Source organism: Schistocerca nitens, chromosome 3 (assembly GCF_023898315.1).
Source record: "Schistocerca nitens isolate TAMUIC-IGC-003100 chromosome 3, iqSchNite1.1, whole genome shotgun sequence".
NCBI lineage: Eukaryota > Metazoa > Arthropoda > Insecta > Orthoptera > Acrididae > Schistocerca > Schistocerca nitens.
Window position 1 is genome coordinate 968530305 of NC_064616.1, and position 24030 is coordinate 968554334.

The following is a 24030-nucleotide window of genomic DNA, read 5'->3' on the forward strand; positions in this document are numbered from 1 at the left end:
ACCTTTCGTATTTAAAAATATTTGTGTGTATAAAATGTTCATATTAATGTAAATTTGACAATTTAAGAAATGGTCACGCTTAGCAACGATATAAGAAATAGGCGTTATGTAAAAACCAGTGTGCTTTTGTTCAAAAGGGAACTGTGCGGCTGATTCCGGTGGAGGTGGGAGTCCTCCCTCGGGCATGGGTGTGTGTGGAGGAGGAGGAGATTAGTGTTTAACGTCCCGTCGACAACGAGGTCATTAGAGACGGAGCGCAAGCTCGGGTGAGGGAAGGATGGGGAAGGAAATCGGCCGTGCCCTTTCAAAGGAACCATCCCGGCATTTTGCCTGAAGCGATTTAGGGAAATCACGGAAAACCTAAATCAGGATGGCCGGAGACGGGATTGAACCGTCGTCCTCCCGAATGCGAGTCCAGTGTGCTAACCACTGCGCCACCTCGCTCGGTATGGGTGTGTGTGTTTGTCCTTGGGATAATTTAGGTTAAGCAGTGTGTAAGCTTAGGGACTGATGACCTTAGAAGCTAAGTCCCATAAGATTTCACACACATTTTAAAACGGAAGTGGCTCTGGGGAGAGGGAAAAGTGGCAAGGGCGAATTGCCGCGCTACGTAGAGCAAGCACGGGAAGTAAGTCACACAGTCTAAAGGCAGCAGTGATTGCTTTGCCTGGAAATTCGCATAAAATGCCTCTGATGGAGACTGCAAACGGCTTACTGCATAGCTGCGAGTTGTTGGGCAATTGTATGTAGAACTGACCGACGCCAAAAAGAGAAATTGAGCCCATACAGCAAGAGACTTGCAGGCCGTACTGTGGGTAGTGTAGCCGCTATAATTGTTCGCCACACCCAAGCCGGCAGCCATCAGACAAGATTTTTTTATAGTAAATTTACTTTTGTACAGCGTGAACCATTAATTTAAACTGTGTTTTAATAATCAACCTTGAACTTGAAATAAAGTGGTTCACCCTGTTATTTCATCCTAAACATACACCTATATAGGGTTACTTCCTGGTGTTTCATGAATCCGAGTATCCTATTTTACAGACTTATGAAGTGCCAAGCTAATATAAAGAGGCATAATTTAAACGGTTTTTGTGTTTTCTTAACAACTGCAAAGTGTTATAATAAAAGTTTGCTTATGTAAAATTCAATCAGAGTGCAGCCAAGTTACTATAACCTGGGAAATGACTATACAGACTTAGTTCAAAGAATAATAGCTTTTGAAAGTAAATTACAAGAAGTAAAATGTTCATTATAAAAAGTGCGTGCTTTAGTATCTAAGTATTTTATTATTTAAGTTTGTTTATTATAGAAAATGCGTTTGTTAAGGTCCTCCCTGGGCTAATTTTTTTTAGCTTCCTTGAAGTTATCTACTGTGTTTTTTCTTTTTAATACATTACATATAAGGATGTAGTAGGCAAAAAGAAATTCCAGTGTCTGCACCAACATTGTTTCCGTGGAGTAATATTTATTTGAAGAAACAAATTAAACAGTAGGATGAAAGTAGCAAAACTCATTCTTCTGATTTTCCAATACTTCACTGTTTCATTGCCTGGATAGGCTGTGTAGGGAAGTAGCCTACTCACGCTGTATAAAATTTGCATCAGTCTTTCCATTGTGTGCCAGCCAGTCCGCTGTAACTAGCTCTGACGTCATAAATGTTGCGCAATACTTTAAAAATCAAGTAAATAACCTGAAACGATTCTAGCATGTCAGGAGTAAAATTGAAAAAGTTCTGTTAACTTTGTTCCAGTAACATATTGCAAGATAAAATGTGTATATATCCCCATTTCATTGCGACCCACCCTTAGATATTAAGTGAACAGAATCTGAGGCACTCTTTTTGTTTGTTCTACAGGACAAACCAGATAATGGCAGCCTGGTAGCTGCGTGAAAGCGTGGAGTGACTTGGACACAACTCACAGTGACCTCTCCCCTTTCCCCATGTAATTTAGAGTGAACGTGAATGACGCACACCATAGCAACTTCCCCTCCTCTATCCTTGTGAATGGAAGTGTAGAACGCCAGCCAAAGTGGCTACAACCACGTGTGTAAAAATGAAATTGTCATCATTTGTGAAACTTTCTTTCAGGTTTAGAAAAGACTGCTAAGATATAATTATCTGTTTATGTATCATGAATAACTGTGTTATTTTCTTTGAATTTGTGTATGTAAAAATGTATTTAATGGATTTAAGATTTTCATAATTTTTCATATTTTATGTGTCCGTCTAAGGCAATATGTATGCCAAAGTGTTCGATTGATTGTGCTTAAATTTTGAGTGATAATGTTGCTTATTAAGAGGCAGTGAACATGCCAGCAATTTAAATAATTGAAGTAGGTAATCAGTATTCTTTTAATATTTCTATATGTTTACATTTCAATTTTAATTTTCATAGGGAGTTAAGCTAAACTCTTGTTTCCCTTATTGTAATTGATTTTTTTTCTTTCTCCATTTAGATTAAAAATAAATAAATTAAGTAGAGGGTGTTGTAGGGAAGCAGCCTACTCACGCCGTATAAAATTCACATCAGTCTTTCCATTGTGTGCCAGCCACTACGCTGTAACTAGCTCTGACGTCATAAATGTTGCGCAATACTTTAAAAATCAAGTAAATAACCTGAAACGTTTCTAGCATGTCAGGAGTAATACTAAATCAATATGAGTTGAATATCAGTTCAATAACTTTAACCATTTTCGAAATTTGGACGTTTTTCTGTAAAAATCATTGGCGCAACAGAAAAGAGCTAGAAACTTAAAAATTTATATTTGGATTCCTTTTGCATAATAATTTAGTAGAAACAGTATTCTGGATCTCACAAATTAAAATTTTAGTTGAAATTCATGATTTTCTGGTTTTTGTCTTAGAAATTAAGGAAGCAAGATAGATTAAGTAGGCGAATAAATAAGGCTAGGATGTTTAAATTTAAGTAGAAGGGTGATCCGCTATAATCATTAAGATGTGAGAAGTTTCAACTGAATAACTATAAAACTTTAGCGACAGCGTATCTCCAAAGGGGAAGTTCAGAGCTCGTCTACTGTGTGTAGTGTAATTAAATTAATTCTCTCGCCCAAAATATTTGACTTAGCCACGTCAGACTTTTATTATGATTACTTACTTATGTGCTGATTGCACATTTAAATTGAGAGCTTCATCGGCCATCAGCAAAGGAAGCAATGATTTATTCAATTACTTAAAGTGGTGCATTACTAGCCCAGCGGCTAGTCGGGAGAGAGGATTTGATCAGGCGTTCCCTTAGCGGCTTTATATATAAGAACGCTGTGCGAGAAAGAGGCCCCAGTTCTCTCCAGACGCTGATTAGTGCACCCGCGTCACATCGGTATCATTGCTATAAACAGCCTCCGATGCCATAATAAGTTACTCGGGATACGTGTAACCATGAAATCGTTTTCGTGTAAAGTGTTAATTCTGGGATGACTTTAATGATCTATCTTCAGTTTGTCTATGTCGTATTTTCACGTGCCGCCACGGGACAGACATTCTACCATTATTTAGCGTGGCGTTTGATGAACATTATCATCAAATTATGGCGAGCATTCACTTAAACATTTAAACTGAACAGTTATAGTTACATCAGCGCATTAGACTCTGAACTGCTCTGGTAGTTGGATTGTGTGGATTCGTTTTGGTCTGTGACTCTCAGAATATAGTGAACCTTTTTATAGAAAATGGTTTTTGGTTATGAATCTCAGACAATCTCCTAATCCCTCAGAGCTATAAGCTGTAACTATAAATGTATTTCGCAGATGAAGTGGGCACTAGGAATTCTAATTACAGGCTTCACGTTTTGCTAATCACTTTCTGGTTGCCAATATTGTAGTTAGAGAGCCAGTGTTGAGAACGGCAAACAACATAAATAAAAGGAAAATTTTATAACAATTATTCCACCCGCCACCCCATATATGTTGCTAATCGACCGGGAAACATCTTTTCTACATTACATTCTATATTATTCAATCATTCTACCCGCCGCCCTACAGCTGGCGAGCTTTAGTATAAGTTTTGAACCAGTACATGAACTTGGCACTGAGTTGTCCTAGCTTCAGTATAATATTATTCATACTGTGTTTCTATTTAACCGCTGGGTAAAATCTTAGGAAATGAAATGAATAGTCTGATTTACTTATCCATTAGACACAGCAGACGGTCAAATCCTGTGAAAAGGGTAACTCTACTGATTACCTTTTACTATTAACATGACTATCCTCCTACGACGTACATTATTTAGAAACAAAACGAAATTTTAGTTAGAGGATTATATGTGAGTTTTCCCGTAACACGACTATTTGATCTGTTTGGGTTTAGTATACGGTTCAACATAGAGAAAGTTTTTTATATTATTTAGGTAAAAGCAAACAATACTACAATAGTAGTGGTAGGGTTACACGTCGACAATCTACAAGATTTATACTTGCTGTCTGTTTTAATCCAAAATTAAGTTGTTAAATAAGATTTCCTATGCTTCATGGGACGTAGTGTCACTCCTTTGGACACGGTTTCCTGAGAATGGGGTGCGTATTGATGTGCTGCTGACACTCTGTACTTCCTTAACGATGGATGACGATCGCTTTGTTCCTGATGCACCGCTTCAATTGCCTCGTCATAAGACAGACCCGACAGCTGGTTATTCGCCGAACACGTATCACTAGATTTAAGTCTTCCGTGGTTTCCCTAATATGGTTAAAACAAATGCTTGTTGTTTCCATGGAGATGAACAGGGCGGGTTTCCATCTCCATCTTCGCCTAATCCGAGATGGCTCTCGGTCTCTAATGACCTAGTCGCCAACAGTACGTTAAAACTACATGTTCTGTCTGCCATCCTTCCTTCCGTCTTCTGAGAACCACTACTCATTAAGTATGTTGTCTTTCTACGCTCCTGGAAAATGAAATAAGAACACCGTGAATTCATTGTCCCAGGAAGGGGAAACTTTATTGACACATTCCTGGGGTCAGATACATCACATGATCACACTGACAGAACCACAGGCACATAGACACAGGCAACAGAGCATGCACAATGTCGGCACTAGTACAGTGTATATCCACCTTTCGCAGCAATGCAGGGTGCTATTCTCCCATGGAGACGATCGTAGAGATGCTGGATGTAGTCCTGTGGAACGGCTTGCCATGCCATTTCCACCTGGCGCCTCAGTTGGACCAGCGTTCGTGCTGGATGTGCAGACCGCGTGAGACGACGCTTCATCCAGTCCCAAACATGCTCAATGGGGGACAGATCCGGAGATCTTGCTGGCCAGGGTAGTTGACTTACACCTTCTAGAGCACGTTGGGTGGCACGGGATACATGCGGACGTGCACTGTCCTGTTGGAACAGCAAGTTCCCTTGCCGGTCTAGGAATGGTAGAACGATGGGTTCGATGACGGTTTGGATGTACCGTGCACTATTCAGTGTCCCCTCGACGATCACCAGTGGTGTACGGCCAGTGTAGGAGATCGCTCCCCACACCATGATGCCGGGTGTTGGCCCTGTGTGCCTCGGTCGTATGCAGTCCTGATTGTGGCGCTCACCTGCACGGCGCCAAACACACATACGACCATCATTGGCACCAAGGCAGAAGCGACTCTCATCGCTGAAGACGACACGTCTCCATTCGTCCCTCCATTCACGCCTGTCGCGACACCACTGGAGGCGGGCTGCACGATGTTGGGGCGTGAGCGGAAGACGGCCTAACGGTGTGCGGGACCGTAGCCCAGCTTCATGGAGACGGTTGCGAATGGTCCTCGCCGATACCCCAGGAGCAACAGTGTCCCTAATTTGCTGGGAAGTGGCGGTGCGGTCCCCCACGGCACTGCGTAGGATCCTACGGTCTTGGCGTGCATCCGTGCGTCGCTGCGGTCCGGTCCCAGGTCGACGGGCACGTGCACCTTCCGCCGACCACTGGCGACAACATCGATGTACTGTGGAGACCTCACGCCCCACGTGTTGAGCAATTCGGCGGTACGTCCACCCGGCCTCCCGCATGCCCACTATACGGCCTCGCTCAAAGTCCGTCAACTGCACATACGGTTCACGTCCACGCTGTCGCGGCATGCTACCAGTGTTGAAGACTGCGATGGAGCTCCGTATGCCACGGCAAACTGGCTGACACTGACGGCGGCGGTGCACAAATGCTGCGCAGCTAGCGCCATTCGACGGCCAACACCGCGGTTCCTGGTGTGTCCGCTGTGCCGTGCGTGTGATCATTGCTTGTACAGCCCTCTCGCAGTGTCCGGAGCAAGTATGGTGGGTCTGACACACCGGTGTCAATGTGTTCTTTTTTCCATTTCCAGGAGTGTATTTCCTAAATGGCATTTTATCACAAATTTTCTGTTTTGTATATTTCTTGATCGTTTATGGTAGGTCTCCGTCGTTAATTGGTTTTAAATAGGTACGCATCTTTGAGTATATAGATGACATAAAACGAATCATTCAGATAGTTAAGGGCGACGAAAATTTAATTATGACAAAGGACTGTAAATCCATAGTAGGAAAAGGAAGACAAGGAAAAATAGTAGGTAAATATGGATGGGGGAAAGGAATGAAAGAGAAAGCCGTCTGGTAGAATTTTCCACACAGCATAATTGATTCATCGTTAACGCTTGATTTAGATGAAACATGGTAGAGAACTTGCCCGCGAAAGGGTAAAGATCCCGAGTTCGAGTCTCGGTCCGGCACACAGTTTTAATGTGCCAGGAGGTTTCACTATGGAAGTAATTTGTATATATGGAAGAGACCTGGAGACACCGAAAAGTTTCAGATTAATTGTGAGATGATAAGACAGAGATTTCAGAACCATATTCTACGACATTTGTAAGACATTTCCAGGGGCAGATGTGGACTCTGACCACAGTTTATTTGCTATGGCCTGTAGATTAAGACTGAAGACATTGCAATAAGGTAGGAAATTATGGAGATGGGATCTGGATATGTAGAAATAATCAGAGGTTGTTGAGAGTTTCAGAGGGTGCCTTAGGCAGCAATTAACTACAGTAGGGGAAAGGAATGCAGTAGGAGAAGAAATAGTGAGATGAAATAGTGAGTGAAGGCTGCAGAGGATCAAATAAGTAAAAAGACATAGCCTAGTAGAAATCCTTGGAAAACACGGGAGATATTGAATTTAACTGATGAAAGGAGGAAATATATAAAAACGCAGCAAATGAAGCAAGCGAAAGGGAATAAAAACGTAAAAAAATTTAGACTTACCGGAAATGTAAAATGCTAAGCAAAATGACTAGAGGACAGGTGTAAGGATTTAGAAGCATATATCACTAGGGGAAAGATGCAAGCCCCGCAAAGGAAAATTAAAGAGGCATTTGGGGAAAATAGATGAAGCTGTACGAATATCAAGAGCCCAGATGAAAAACCAGCCCTAAGCAAAGAACGGAAATCTGACAGGTAGAGGTAGTATACAGAGGCTGTACACAAGGGAGATGACCTTGAAGGTAATATTATAGAAATGGAAGAGGGCGTAGATGAAGACGAGATGGGAGATAAGGCAGTGTGAGGAAAATTTGACAGAGCAGTGTAAGACCTCAGTCGAAACAAGGCACTAGGGGTGAACCACATTCCGTGAGAACCACCGATAGCCTCGGGAGGGCCAACCATGACTAAACTCTTTTATCTGGCGTGCAAGATGTATGCAACAGACCAAATACTCTCAGACATCGAGAAGAATTTCATAATTCCAATTCCAAAGAAATCAGTTGCCGACAAGTGTGAATGTTATCAAACTATCACTTTAATAAGTCATGGGCACAAAATGCAGACATGAATTCGTTACAGAAGAATGGAAAAGCTGGTGGATGTCAGCCACGGGGAAGATCAGCTTGGACTGGAGAAATGTAGGAACACCCGAGGCAATGCTGACCATACGACTTCTCATAGAATATACTTAATGAAAGGAAAACATACATTTATAGCATTTGTTGACTTAGAGAAAGCTTCTGACGGTGTTTACTGGAATACTCTCTTTCAAATTCTGAAATTAGCAGGGGTAAAATACAGGGACCGAATGGCTATTTACAACTTGTACAGAATACAGACAAGAGTTATAAGTGTCGAGGGGCATGAAAGGAAAGCAGTGATCGAGAAAGGAGTGAGAGGGTTATAGACTTTCCCCGTTGTTATGCAATGTGTACATTGAGCAAGCAATAAAGGAAACAAAACAAAAATTGGATTAGGAACTGAAGTTCAGGGAAAAAATTTAAATTTAGGAATTTGTCGATGACTCTGTAACTATGTCAAAGACAGCAAATTACTTGGAAAGGCAGCTGAACGGAATGGACAGTGTCTTGAAAGGGGGATGTAAGCTGAACGTCAACAAAAGAAAAAGAAGGATAATGGAATGTAGTCGAATGAAATCATGTGGTGCTGAGAGAATTAGATTAGGAAACGAGATACTAAAAGCACTGGTTCAGAAGGATGTAGGTTGCCGGTGTTATGAAGAGACGAAGAGGCTTACTCAGGATAGAGTAGCATGGAGAGCTGAACCAAAATAGTCTTCGGGCTGAAGACCACAACAACAATATGTTTACGTCGCCGGTATTGGCATTATTATCGAATAAATAGTTTCTGATAACAACACTAACGCAGGAAAGACACAAAACGTGAATATTTCAGAATGGTGGACGTTGCTGTATAGCAAGGGGTTACTTTTCAGACTGAAAAACAATTGCGCCTATTCATATTTTAACGTTTTCGGGTCTCAGAAGCATTTCCTTGTATATCATCAAATCTTTTATAGTTTCTGCTATCGACACTGACTTGAAGCACGTAGCCAGTTACTTATGATATCTCAGGCAGAATTATAGTTTCTTTTCATATCTTGTATACGTGTGTAGTTCTGGTAAAAAATTGTGACTCTTGCTCCCACTAACGATACAAGCAAGAACTTCGCGTTTGATCAGTCATCCAGCCACCCTATGTCACGCATCATCATTGTATATTCCAGCACTGAATGCAGGTGACTATTACGTACCAATAGCAACGGTAACTAATGCACATAAATCACCGTACATTTATACGGTTCAACGGAGCTACCGTACTGAGCGTGCTCAAATATATCGTCTCCTAATACTATGGTAATGAATGCAAACGGACAGTGATTTTACCGGTAATTATGTACATTGCAAACAGTATCGACATCGATCTCATCGGATAACGCCACAAAAGCTAATTTTAATCGGTGATACATTAAACTTCTGCGTGTATGTATGTGTGTGTGTGCGCTCGCGTGCGCTTGTGCGGATGGGATGCTTGCTGGACACGTGCGTGAATTAGAGAGCAAACGAAAAATTTATTATTAACATTCCATGTATCTTACTCTCACTTTAACACAGTATAAAGTGCGAGATCAGTTTACAAGAAAGGCCTTTATGCATTCCAGGAATTTCTAAGAAGAGTATTGTATTCGATAAACAGTCACTGTGCTACGAGGGCGTGCTGAAAGTAATGCCTCCGATTTTTTATGTGAAAATTCTTAAAGCTTTTTAAATAAAACAAAAGTTATTAACATTGTATGTCTTTATTCTTCATGTCTGCTTATTTGCAGCCGTCTGCCTTTGAAAGGATCGGAATTGTAGTGTGTAACATGACAGTGCGTAATGTAACTAAATCGGTGCTTGAGGAACAGCGTGCTGTAATGGAGTTCCGAGTTCGAAGAGTTTGTTTACGCATGGAGCATCATGTCCTTGATCCACACAACGCCGGACCACCCATGAGTTCTGCAACAATCCGACACCCTGGGTTCCCTGGCATCGATCATCCTCCATACGATCCCGACTTACGGAGACATGAAGAATAAAGAAGAAAAACGTTATTAAAGTTTATTTTATTTGAAAAGCTTTAAGACTCTTCGCATTAAAAACTCGGAGGAATTACTTTTCAGCACGCCATCGTATTTACCGGATTACTTGAACAAGCTACCATAAATCAGTTTTAAGGACATTTGTATGTCACATCAAGAGGCTACTACAATACTGTGAGAAGGAAAATTGCTACTCACCATACAGAGGAGATGGTGAGTCGCAGATAGGCACAACGAAAAGACTTTTATAATTAAAGCTTGTGGCCATTGGCCTTCGTCAACAGTATACATACACACACACACACACACGCACACACACACACACACACATACACACGCAAACGTCACTCACATACACGACTCCATCTCAGGCAACTGCGACTCAGCATCTCCGCTATGTGGTGAATAGCAACTTTCCGTTTCATAGTATTGTTACATTCCATCCTGGATTTTTCAAGAGGCTACTACGTATTATTTGTCCTGAAGAAAGTCATGTGGCAACTATGGGAGGGAAACAGACCAGGTGTAACGGTTTACTTCGCAGTGTAAACCTCTCCATATCGTTCTAAAAGACCAGACGCCCACAAAATTTTATGCTCTATCACTGAGCGAAAGTATTTTGTGGAGGAGGACACTTCCACATTTCAGACAGGGATTAAGTGTGCAGTTATGCATCAGAGCAGAGCTGTAAGGAAATCAATGATGGGTGCTGCGATATCTCAGCTGACCACCCATTATCCACAGCTTTAGATTTCCATGAAAATGCATCTAAAACAAGAAGCAGACTGAATTTTGGGGTGGTTCCAAATTGAAAAAAGTGAAGCGGCTTTCGTCCCGAAGACTATTGAAAACATCGTTGCTTTAGTAGGCGTCATTCTACCTGACGTACTACACATTTGCCTTCCTCCGACGTGCTGTGTCACACAGTGAAACGTGGCATGGGGAGAGGATAGAAAGAGAGAGAGAGAGAGAGAGAGAGAAACAGGTGGCGGGGGAGTTAATTCTGGTTCAAACAAGCCATCGCAGCATTTGACTTATAGTTAGGGTATTATTTTTTTGCCGAGGGCCATGGTACTCCTGATAATGTACCCAGTTTCCTGAACATCGCGAGTCAGCCGTCAACTGCCTATCAGTTGTTGTATCTGGGATTACCCACTAACCGTCTTGCCCCCCGCCCAATCCCCTCCCCCTCCTCTACCACTTGCTGTGGCCATTTAGCCGGGCAAGGTAGTTTAACGTAGAACACGAGCCACGGTAACCCTTTTAATACTTGGTATACGTCAAAAGCTCAAAGTATTTTCTTGGTGTCCGCTTCCTACCCATTCGTTTTATGGTGTGACAGTTTCCCACTGACGTATTAATTCCCATTTACGTACTGACATAGTTATCCTGTACAATGCTCATACGTAGTTACTCATGTTGTCGAACGCTATTGCGCAACGTGAGTCAGATGATAGTACATGTTCTGTGATGGTTCTGAGGTACGAGTAACAGGTGCATTACAGTGTACCAGGAAAATTGCGTGACCAGTGGAAACGTGCTCCAGAGTTGAAGTAGACCTACGCGAGACAGCACAATTCTTCTTATCTAAAACTTCTCAACTGCACACAGATTCACCGTGAAATGAGGATGTTCACGCATCACACAGCCGTTCTCGAATGGCTCTGTGACCAAGGAACGGATTTTTATTGTTAAAGAACCGAACGATTGATTGAGTTTTCCGGCCGTTGCTTACAGTTATTAATTGGCTATGTTGAAAATCAGTGCTGTACATTTGTGTCACTTTGAAGTGTACTGCAACATTCAACAGAAAATAGTTTAGACTGCCATTATAAAGTGTAATTCGCTTTTTGAAGTCGCTACAGCACATAGTTCATTCGAACATAACACAGACCTGATGCATCTTGGAAGACGATGCTACTACTACAAACTACAGTTAGAGTCTTAGAAGATAAATGCCCTCATGTGTAACACAACGTAGCACTTATACAGAAGTCAGACGAGTGGTAAATTTCAAATGATTCGAAGCACATTTTCTTTCTACAGTAACGAGGAAGAGAAATTTTCCATCAAATGCACTAATCATTTTCTGTGTGGAGGAACTAAGCTCGCAGACATTGTCAGCTGTTGTACGAAAAAAATTCAGGATCAGTGATCCGGTTGTACACACCCAACAAACCAGCATGAAAGCTGTAGGCCTGTTGCAATACAGTCAACGCCACCATAGCGTTACGAGAGAAAAATTGCAAGTGAATCAGTCTGATGCATGCTTCTTAAATCTAGCAATACCCACGCATTTTCCATAACGTGCGTTACCGAAGGGGGAGGGTTGCTTCATGCGCACATTAAAACAGATTTTAAAAAATCGTAATTTTGTAATTGTTGTTGACTCTTACAACACACAATTTTATGAGATACTGATGTGTAAGTAAGGTCGTGCAACCGAAATTATTGAACATGACTTTCAATGGGGAAAACGACATCTACCACAAAGATTCAAAATTTTTTGTTAAGTTTCACAGAAAAACTTAAAACGTTTATGGAACCTGGTAGAAGAATTAATTAAAAACAATAATTATTTTTTCAAAATTTTAGAATATAAAGCAGCTGACTAGATTGCAATATTTTTAAAAGTTGGGCATAAAGTACTCTCCCCCCTCCCCTTGGCATTGTGAGGGTTAATTAACACGAAACTCTGCTCGAATGTAAAGCCAGCAATGAAACGAATGTGTGTGGTATTCTCAAACGCATTTAAATTTCTCTTAGGACCGGCTGTCACACGCGGATACCGGCTTTTCCTCACGCTCGTGTACCCGCTCACGCGCGCTTGTGTGCATGTGCGTGTGTGCCGGACTCTATACTCCGAGTCACATGAAGTCCGTACGAATAAATAGCAGGTTCACTTTGTAAGCCAGAAAAGCCACTATTCGTATGAATAGGATGTAATTACCTTTGATCAAAACTGTAAGTAGTCAGCACAATGGAAATACGAGGCAAGAGACACACCGGACCCACAGAATACTCCGACACACACATAATGGATACCAATGCCATTTTGTCAAAATGCTTTGGAGATTAAATTACTTTACCTGTGCTGGACTCTAAAACTTAGATAACAGATATCAACTGCATAAAATCAAATGTAAATTAGGTAATTCATAATATCTGCACTGTAGATGAGTTGGAAAATAAATATGAAACTGAAATACCGTTCCTAAGCAGAGCCTTGTTGAAGATGTAAGACGTCGTGATCTCCTGACCTTCATTGCTTACATATTCCGCCCTCACAATTATATCCAGCACATCAAGACGCTTCATTCGAACCCAAACTCGATAAGATAAAGTCAATGTTGTATGAATTCATGTAAACGGTATACAAATAACAACTAAGCGCACCGGGGTTGAAATACTCGTGGCTGGCGTACACACATACATTCCGGTCATGACGGTCACAGGAGCTTTTAGTTCGGGAGAGAAACCGCACAACAGGATGCCGGTCCCTTCAGACGACGATTCAGCCTATCTACACTCCTGGAAATGGAAAAAAGAACACATTGACACCGGTGTGTCAGACCCACCATACTTGCTCCGGACACTGCGAGAGGGCTGTACAAGCAATGATCACACGCACGGCACAGCGGACACACCAGGAACCGCGGTGTTGGCCGTCGAATGGCGCTAGCTGCGCCGCATTTGTGCACTGCCGCCGTGAGTGTCAGCCAGTTTGCCGTGGCATACGGAGCTCCATCGCAGTCTTTAACACTGGTAGCATGCCGCGACAGCGTGGACGTGAACCGTATGTGCAGTTGACGGACTTTGAGCGAGGCCGTATAGTGGGCATGCGGGAGGCCGGGTGGACGTACCGCCGAATTGCTCAACACGTGGGGCGTGAGGTCTCCACAGTACATCGATGTTGTCGCCAGTGGTCGGCGGAAGGTGCACGTGCCCGTCGACCTGGGACCGGACCGCAGCGACGCACGGATGCACGCCAAGACCGTAGGATCCTACGCAGTGCCGTAGGGGACCGCACCGCCACTTCCCAGCAAATTAGGGACACTGTTGCTCCTGGGGTATCGGCGAGGACCATTCGCAACCGTCTCCATGAAGCTGGGTTACGGTCCCGCACACCGTTAGGCCGTCTTCCGCTCACACCCCAACATCGTGCAGCCCGCCTCCAGTGGTGTCGCGACAGGCGTGAATGGAGGGACGAATGGAGACGTGTCGTCTTCAGCGATGAGAGTCGCTTCTGCCTTGGTGCCAATGATGGTCGTATGCGTGTTTGGCGCCGTGCAGGTGAGCGCCACAATCAGGACAGCATACGACCGAGGCACACAGGACCAACACCCGGCATCATGGTGTGGGGAGCGATCTCCTACACTGGCCGTACACCACTGGTGATCGTCGAGGGGACACTGAATAGTGCACGGTACATCCAAACCGTCATCGAACCCATCGTTCTACCATTCCTAGACCGGCAAGGGAACTTGCTGTTCCAACAGGACAATGCACGTCCGCATGTATCCCGTGCCACCCAACGTGCTCTAGAAGGTGTAAGTCAACTACCCTGGCCAGCAAGATCTCCGGATCTGTCCCCCATTGAGCATGTTTGGGACTGGATGAAGCGTCGTCTCACGCGGTCTGCACGTCCGGCACGAACGCTGGTCCAACTGAGGCGCCAGGTGGAAATGGCATGGCAAGCCGTTCCACAGGACTACATCCAGCATCTCTACGATCGTCTCCATGGGAGAATAGCACCCTGCATTGCTGCGAAAGGTGGATATACACTGTACTAGTGCCGACATTGTGCATGCTCTGTTGCCTGTGTCTATGTGCCTGTGGTTCTGTCAGTGTGATCATGTGATGTATCTGACCCCAGGACTGTGTCAATAAAGTTTCCCCTTCCTGGGACAATGAATTCACGGTGTTCTTATTTCAATTTCCAGGAGTGTATGTATCATCTTGTAAAATTGGATGAATTTTCTTGAAACGACCTGTACTTTTCTGTTTGTTGATGTGTGATGGTGAATATCTGCCCACAGTACCAGCAGTGATCTTCGTATTGCTCTGCAGAGGACAGCTGTAGATATGATAGATGAAAGCCATGTACCTTCCTTGGTCTTCATCTGAACAGTACCCAAAAGCATTTATCAGTTTCTTCAATGTACGTACGTTACAAAGAATACGAACACTCCAATTTAGTGCGGGATTTGCTGTACATTCCATGTGAAATGCTGCATAATTACTTAGCTTTACATCCAGGTACGTTTGTTATCGCTAAATTCAAATGACTCGTATAATAGCGCACTTCCCTGTATGATCGAATTTCAGTTAGTTTAAAGCTGCAGCATTTAATATGCGACTGAGAGAATTGAATAACTGATGTTACAACGCAACAATGACTTAAGCAATGATGATACACTTATGTTGAGAGCGAATTTAGGGCTCTCCGTAAACATTTCTTTGCCCCTCATCTTCAGGTGCGACTACGGCTAGCGACGATGATGATGATGTTTGGTTTTTGGGCCGTCATGACTGATGATGATAATGATGATGATGAAATGATGAGGACAACACAAACACCCAGTTCCTGGGCAGAGAAAATCCCCAACACGGCCGGAAATCGAACCCGGGACGCCGTGATGCAGAGGCAGGAACGCTAGCTACTAGACCACGAGGTGCGGACGCGGCTAGCGATGAAATGCTATGCGACGGATCTTCACGGAAGTGTGTGTAATTCTGCAGCTACTTTTGGAGTTCGCAACAGGTATATGTTTATGTGAATGTCCGAAAGAACAGACACCACACATTTAGACAGGGTGGTCCATTGATAGTGACCGGGCCAAGTATTTCACGAAATAAGCATCAAACGAAAAAACTACAAAGAACGAATTTCGTCTAACTTGAAGGGGGAAACCAGATGGCGCTATGGTTGGCCCGCTAGATGGCGCTGCCATAGGTCAAACGGATGTCAACTGCGTTTTTTTTAATAGGAACCCCCATTTTTTATTACTTATTCGTGTAGTACGTAAAGAAATATGAATGTTTTAGTTGGACCACTTTTCTCGCTTTGTGATAGATGGTGCTCTAATAGTCACAAACGTATAAGTACGTGTTATTACGTAACATTCCGCCAGTGCGGACGATATTTGCTTCGTGATACATTACCCGTGTCAAAATGGACCAGTTACCAATTGCGGAAAATGTCGATATCGTGTTGATGTATGGCTATTGTGGTCAAAATGCCCAACGGACGTATGCTATGTATGCTGCTCGGTATCCTGGACGACATCATCCAAGTATCCGGACCGTTCGCCGGATAGTTACGTTATTTAAGGAAACAGGAAGTGTTCAGCCACATGTGAAACATGAACCACGACCTGCAACAAATGATGATGCCCAAGTAGGTGTTTTAGCTGCTGTCGCGGCCAATCCACACATCAATAGCAGACAAACTGCGCGAGCATCGGGAATCTCAAAAACGTCGGTGTTGAGAATGCTATGTCCACATCGATTGCACCCGCACAATATTTCTATGCACCAGCAATTGCATGGCGACGACTTTGAACGTCGTGTACAGTTCTGCCACTGGGCACAAGAGAAATTACGGGACAATGACTGATTTTTTGCACGCGTTTTATTTAGCGATGAAGCGTCATTCACCAACGTGTATTATTGGGCAACAGAAAATCCACGATGGCTGCGACAAGTGGAACATCAGCGACCTTGGCGGGTTAATGTATGGTGCGGCATTATGGGAGGAAGGATAATTGGCCTCCATTTTATCGATGGCAATCTAAATGGTGCAATGCATGCTGATTTCCTACGTAATGTTCTACCGATGTTACTACAAGATGTTCCACTGCATGACGGAATGGTGACGTACTTCCAACATGATGGATGTCCGGCACATAGCTCGCTTGCGGTTGAAGCGGTATTGAATAGCATATTTCATGACAGGTGGATTGATCGTCGAAACACCATACCATGGCCCGCACGTTCACCGGATCTAACGTCCCCGGATTTCTTTCTGTGGGGAAAGTTGAAGGATATTTGCTATTGTGATCCACCGACAACGCCTGACAACATGCGTCAACGCATTGTCAATGCATGTGCGAACGTTACGAAAGGCGAACTACTCGCTGTCGTTAGACACATTGTCAAATGCATTGAGGTTGACGGACATCATTTTTAGCATTTATTGCATTAATGTGGTATTTACAGGTAATCACACTGTAACAGTATGCGTTCTCAGAAATGATAAGTTCACAAAGGTACATGTATCACATTGGAACAACCGAAATAAAATGTTCAAACGTACCTACGTCCTGTATTTTAATTTAAAAAACCGACCTGTTACCAACTGTTCGTCTAAAATTGTGAGCCATACGTTTGTGACTATTACTCCACCATCTATCACAAAGCGAAAAAAGTGGTCCAGCTAAAACATTCATATTTCTTTACGTACTACACGAATATGTAATAAAAAATGTGGGTTCCTATTTAAAAAAAACGCAGTTGATATCCGTTTGACCTATGGTAGCGCCATCTAGCGGGCCAACCATAGCGCCATCTGGTTTCCCCCTTCAAGCTAGACAAGTTTCGTTCTTTGTAGTTTTTTCGTTTGACGCTTATTTCGTGAGATATTTGGCCCGGTCACGATCAATGGACCTCCCTGTATAGTCTCATTGGCTTAGTTGGGCAATGAATCCACCTTCTTCAGTGCGAATGCAGAAATACATTGGACCTACAGTGGGAATGTCGGGAGAGAGAATATGGAGGTAATGGACGTGGGCTGCGAATAGGTGGCGCTCGGTGGGAGTGTGGATCTAGAGAGCCTGTATATGGAGAGAGTGGCCGACCGGACGATACGGTGGCCATTTTTCTTCCAAACTGCGGGCGGGACTTTTGAATGGCCAGTAGTGGAGTACACACTCACCGAATCAAAAGTACAAGACAATATGGCGGAATCATTCGTTAAATGCCTTTGTTTACAGCTCTAATATACTCATAGTAGCCTACTACGTACAGCACAGGAAAATTTGATACAGTGGCTGTAAACATTATTCGTTACTTGCATTTATCTCCTTTTAAGTTCGTTTACTAGACATATTGCAATGAAAGTAACGTAAATAAAAAAAATAGTGTATAGCATTTGTTTTGTATCGGAAGTGCATAGCGTTAAAGATTTAACGTACCTGTATTACGTCAGATGAATGAAAGTCGTAAGCAGTTGTTTACAACCAAATGCAGCACAACCTGACATCGTTTACGAACGTCTGCAGAATGAATTACAGATGTCAAAAACAGTACTGTACAATTACTAACGTGTTTACTTCAAACATGTAGGCCTACCGACTTCATCACAAAACACTTCATTATTTCAACTCGTATTTAAGATCGCAAACGCTACTTACGTACTAAAAACGATATACAACTAAATCGAACATGCATGCCCAACGCACAACAAACGTCTCAATAATTCAAATACCTTTTAATCGTTTCCAAAAGTCCTCTGAACTTCAATTCAACTCAAAAGCACGGCGAACATAGGAAGCGCGAGAGACGTTTGGCAGAAAAATGGCGCCAAAGCTAATCAACCAATCATGGGCAACTTCACCTACGGCCACGCTCTCTGTATACAGGCTCTCTAGTGTGGATCGGCCGTGAGGCGACCCGAGCCAGTCCGCGCATGCGGTAACACTGTGTCCCGGATGGCGCAGTGGCCAGCGCACCTGCCTAGCAAGCAGGGGATCCCGGGTTCGGTACAAATTTTCAGTTGCCACAGCCAATTTCGTGTAATGTCCGAGTGAAGCTGCCAGCAGTGATCCCTCCCCTTTCCTTTCTGCCCCTCTCCACCTTTTACATATAGTATGTTTATCCCCCATATATTTAGTTAATTTTCCGGTTGTGATCGTCTTCCGGTTTGCCCAGTTTATCACGAGTCAGTAATAGTTGCCCATGCAGCTACTTGTTGTGGAAACATTGTATGGACGCTATGCTGAATTTTTCGACCTAGCACCTAGATTTTCGTGTTGGGAAACCACTGCATTTTCTTTGAGGAGATGCAGGCAAAAAGGTCCCTCGTCAGTCATTTCATGCAACTGTGCTGTCATAGGGTCCTATATCTAGCTTCAGTGAGCAGCTCTGCACTCTTTGTAGCGTGTGTGTGCATTTAGATGGTCTGGCCACTCACATCAGCTCCCTATTCCATTGCAGGGTGGAACCGTACAATATGATACCAAACTGCGGCGTTAGGCGGGAGCTTGGATTCAGCAATGAGTGCAACATGGTGATACAACAGATGGTTTTGTATTCGGAATCTCGGATGAGTTGGTGTCACGTCAGACGGAGGTCTAGCGAGACATGAAAATATCGTACCTTGTATCTCCATGGAAAAGGGCTGCCTGCGTGGTTAATAGGCGGCGCGGAAATTGCGGGGCGAGTAACTACCACGAACTGAGCGGCGATAAATGTGAGTAGGGAAGAATGAGAATATGGATATTTGGTTTTAGTCTCTCCAGGCGATGAGTTTCAATGTTGGTGTACATTGATAAATGTAATGAGACATGTCAGTGGATCTAGAAATTTGCGGTCACATCTTGTTAATGAGAATGAAGAGGAAGATACTGGGTGTTGTGCTTTTGGAATGATTCCGATCCGAATGTCGTCATTGTCACAGAGTTAACGGGCCTCTTGTTGGAATTTGTGATCGATTTCGATTCGGAATAGGAGAAAGGATGACTAGGTGTAGGGAATGTTTATCTGAAGACACAAACTGTTGCTGTTCCTGGTGATGCTGCGTCTGATCACGATGTTGGAGCTGGTGACGGGATTGGTGGCGGTAACGGTCAGTGGAATGGTTGGTGGTATTGCAGTGTTGTGGTAAGGTCCTCCGGACGTTCTACAGGTAGGCATTGCACTCGGTGTTCTCCAGGTAGCAGATACTGTGGTACAGACTACGGCTGTTGTTGTCCTAGCAGCGGTCAATAAAGTTGTTAACCGTAGGCATTTCGACTCCTTCAATAATGACGGAGTCCCTGCATGTAGAGACGGACGTAATTATCTCGGTTTCTCGTACTTCATACTGTGGGGCGGCAGGTGGATTAATTGTTAATGTTCCTATTATTTATTTAATGCTGTTGTTTGCCGTTCTCAACACTGGCTCTCTAACTACAATATTGGCAACCAGAAGCCTGTAATTAGAATTCCTAGTGCCCAATTCTACTGATAAATACATTTATAGCTGAGGAATTAGGAGATTGTCTGGGATTCATAATCAAAAACAATCCTCTCTAAAATGTTCACTATATTCTGAAAGTCACAGACCAAAAGAATCAACACAATCCAACTACAGAGCAGTTCAGAGTCTAATGCGCTGATGCAACTATAACTGTTCAAATTAAATGTTTAAGTGAATGCTCGCCATAATTTGATGATAATGTTCATCAAACGCCACGCTAATAATGGTAGAATGTCTGTCCTGCGGCGGCACGTGAAAATACGACATAGGCAGACTAAAGATAGATCATTAACGTCACCCCAAAAGTAACACTTCAATCGAAAACGATTTCATGGTTAAGCGTATCCCGAGTAACTTATTACTGCATCCGAGGCTGTTTATGTCAATGATACCGACGCGACTCCCGGCACAGGTGGTGCGCTAATCAGCATCTGGAGAGAACTGGGGCCTTCTCTTCCTCGCACAGCGTTCTTACACAAAAGCCGCGGTACGGTCGGCTAAGGGAACGCCTGATCAAATCTACTCTCCCGACTAGCCGCTGGGCTAGTATTGCACCACTTTAAGTTATCGAATAAATCATTGCTTCCTTTGCTGATGGCCGATGAAGCTTTCAATTTAATTGTGCAATCAGCACATAAGTAAGTAATCATAATAAAAGTCTGACGTGGCTAAGTCAAATATTTTGGGCGAGAGAATTAATTTAATTACACTACACACAGTAGACGAGCTCTGAACTTGCCCTTTGGAGATACGCTATCGCTATAGTTTTATAGTTATTCAGTTGAAACTTCTCACATCTTTATGATTATAGCGGATCTCCCTTCCACTTAAAGTTAAACATCCTAGCTTTATTTATTCGCCTACTTAATCTGTCTTGCTTCCTTAATTTCTAAGACAAAAACCAGAAAATCATGAATTTCAATTAAAATTTTAATTTGTGAGATCCAGAATACTGTTTCTACTGAATCATTATGCAAAAAGAATCTAAATATAATTTTTTAAGTTTCTAGCTCTTTTCTGTTGCGCCAATGATTTTTACAGAAAAACATCCAAATTTCGAAAATGGTTAAAGTTATTGAACTGAAATCCAACCTATATTGATTTTGTATTACTCCTGACATGCTAGAAACATTTCAGGTTATTTACTTCATTTTAAAGTACTGCGCAATATTTATGACATCAGAGCTAGTTCCAGCGGACTAGGCTGGCACACAATGGAAAGACTGATGTGAATTTTATAAGGCATGAGTATGCTGCTTTCCTACATCACCCTCTATTTAATTTTTTTGTATGTAAATGAAAAAAAGTTAATTACAATTAGGGAAGCAAGAGTACAGCTTAACTCCCTATGAAAATTAAAATTGAAATGTAAACATATAGAAATATTAAAAGAAGCACCTACTTTAATTATTTAAATTGCTGGCATGTTCACTGCCTCTTAAGCGACATTATCAGCCAAAATTTAAGCACAATCAATGAAACACTTTGGCATACATATTGCCTTAGACAGACAAACACATAAAAATATGTAAAATTATGAAAATTTTAAATCCATTAAATTGTCTGTAAATATTTTTACATACACAAATTCAAGGAAAATAACACAGTTATTCATGATACATAAACAGATAATTATATCTTAGCAGTCTTTTCTAAACATGAATGAAAATTTCACAAATCATGACAATTTCATTTTTACACACGTGGTTGTAGCCGCTTTAGCTGGCGTTCTACACTTCCATTCACAAGGGTAGAGGAGGGGATGTTGCTATGGTGTGCATCCTTCACGTTCACTCTAAATTACATGGGGAAAGGGGAGGGGTCACTGTGAATTGTGTCCAAGTCACTCCACGCTTTCACGCAGCTACCAGGCTGCCATTATCTGATTTGTCCAGTAGAACATACAAAAAGAGTGCCTCAGACTCTGTTCACTTGATATCTAAGGGTGGATCACAATGAAATGGGGATATATTCATTTTATCTTTCAATATGTTACTGGAACAAAGTTAACAGAACTTTTTCAATTTTACTCTCGCGGTTACTTAACTGTCATAAAATCGATAAACAAATGGCTCAAAACGCCGTTAGTCACTTACTAGAGAAAATTTATGCTCGAGGCATACAATCATAAATCTTATTTAATCTCAATTTATTATTTATGGGCTGGAACACTGAACAAATGCTCGGTACATTCCTGACAAATCTGTATTTTATTTACTTAACTGACTCATCTTCGACTACCTTATTCTTAGAGATAGTATGAGTATATTTGATTAGTAGTTATCTTCTCAGCCTCTTTGTACATGTGAGTAACTTGTGGTAATAGTACAGTTCTGAGTGTTCAAAACACACGACTTTTAGTTGACTACTAAATCCACTTATTGGTCCTCTGCTGCTGTGTCAGTTCCACATCTACATTTATATACTTACTTCATCGAAGTGTATTTATGCTAGCCCGCATCTCGTGGTCGTGCGGTAGCGTTCTCGCTTCCCACGCCCGGGTTCCCGGGTTCGATTCCCGGCGGGGTCAGGGATTTTCTCTGCCTCGTGATGGCTGGGTGTTGTGTGCTGTCCTTAGGTTAGTTAGGTTTAAGTAGTTCTAAGTTCTAGGGGACTTATGACCACAGCAGTTGAGTCCCATAGTGCTCAGAGCCATTTGAACCATTTTGTATTTATGCTGAGCTTTAAATAATGTTTCACGTCTGCCATTATGTTACTCAATTATGTTGCTAGTGTATGTACTTATTTAACACTCACTCTATTAACATTTAACGCATAGGATAGCACGTTTATTTCATATCTATAGTGTTGCACTTGATTGGAAGCTGAAACCACAGGTAGTCTCTCTCGACCTACCACTAAAATGCATTAAGTAATTATGGCCGAGCGTAATGCTAAATTCCTTAAACCTATAGGACACCATGAGCTGCTCTGTCTCATCTAACATAAGGGTACCTATGGTCGCATTCACGCTTCCAACTCATAACCTCAATACGTGTAGGTGTGTCCTGTCACTCACTACACCAAATAACGGCCAGCTCCAACCTTATAAATATTTCAAGGACGAGTCCTTCACGTCTCAACCACAAACACTGTTCAGTTCTATTACACTGCCATTCCTTGCTACACAAGGTGAGTTCATTCTTACAACTTACCTGCATATTTTTCATAACACTAAGCAATCTCTTTTACTATTAATTAGTTAGCTCTACAGCATACAATAGGTTTCACTGCCACTTCAGATCCTGCTTGTACACGAATTTGTATATCTTTTTAAATTACTTTTGGTGGACCATTTCCAATAAAACAACAACTTTGTACTTATAATATTACCAGGATTCTATACATATATGTTACTCAAATACCTTTGTATCTTAATTACATCATACTTCTCTGTTGTTTATGTCACTGTTAGGTTTGTCACATTAGGTATTTTCTTCACTAATCGGTGGATAGAATGGTTACAGAACTCATGGCTTGATAGCCATGACGGAAAATTTTTGTATTGCACAGAAGCAGTCGAAACTTTGGTGGATAGGAAAGATGAAGAATGAGTGAGACCTGAAATGGGAAATAAGATCTCACACAGCTGGGACTGCGCAGCTGCCACACTGTGTAGAGGTTACAGAACAACCACCTCCCTACAGAAAGCATTCACTACCTATGAACTTCTTTAGGTCGATCACGTTTCTGAGACCTAATAGCTTTTTACTCTTAGGGTACTCTAGCCTATATGCATTAGCCCTATTTTTCAGAAATCGTATAGGCAGCTCCCAAGTTTCATCATTAGTTACTACATGTTTATCAATAAAAGGTACCGTAATTACTCCGGTTATCGGCAAGACCATTTTCAACTGACTTCTTTCAAAGTCAACAACACTCTGATATTTCGACAAGAAACCTATGCCAATTAAAACCTCAATACTGAGATTATTTACAATTAAGCATGGATGATGAATTAAATT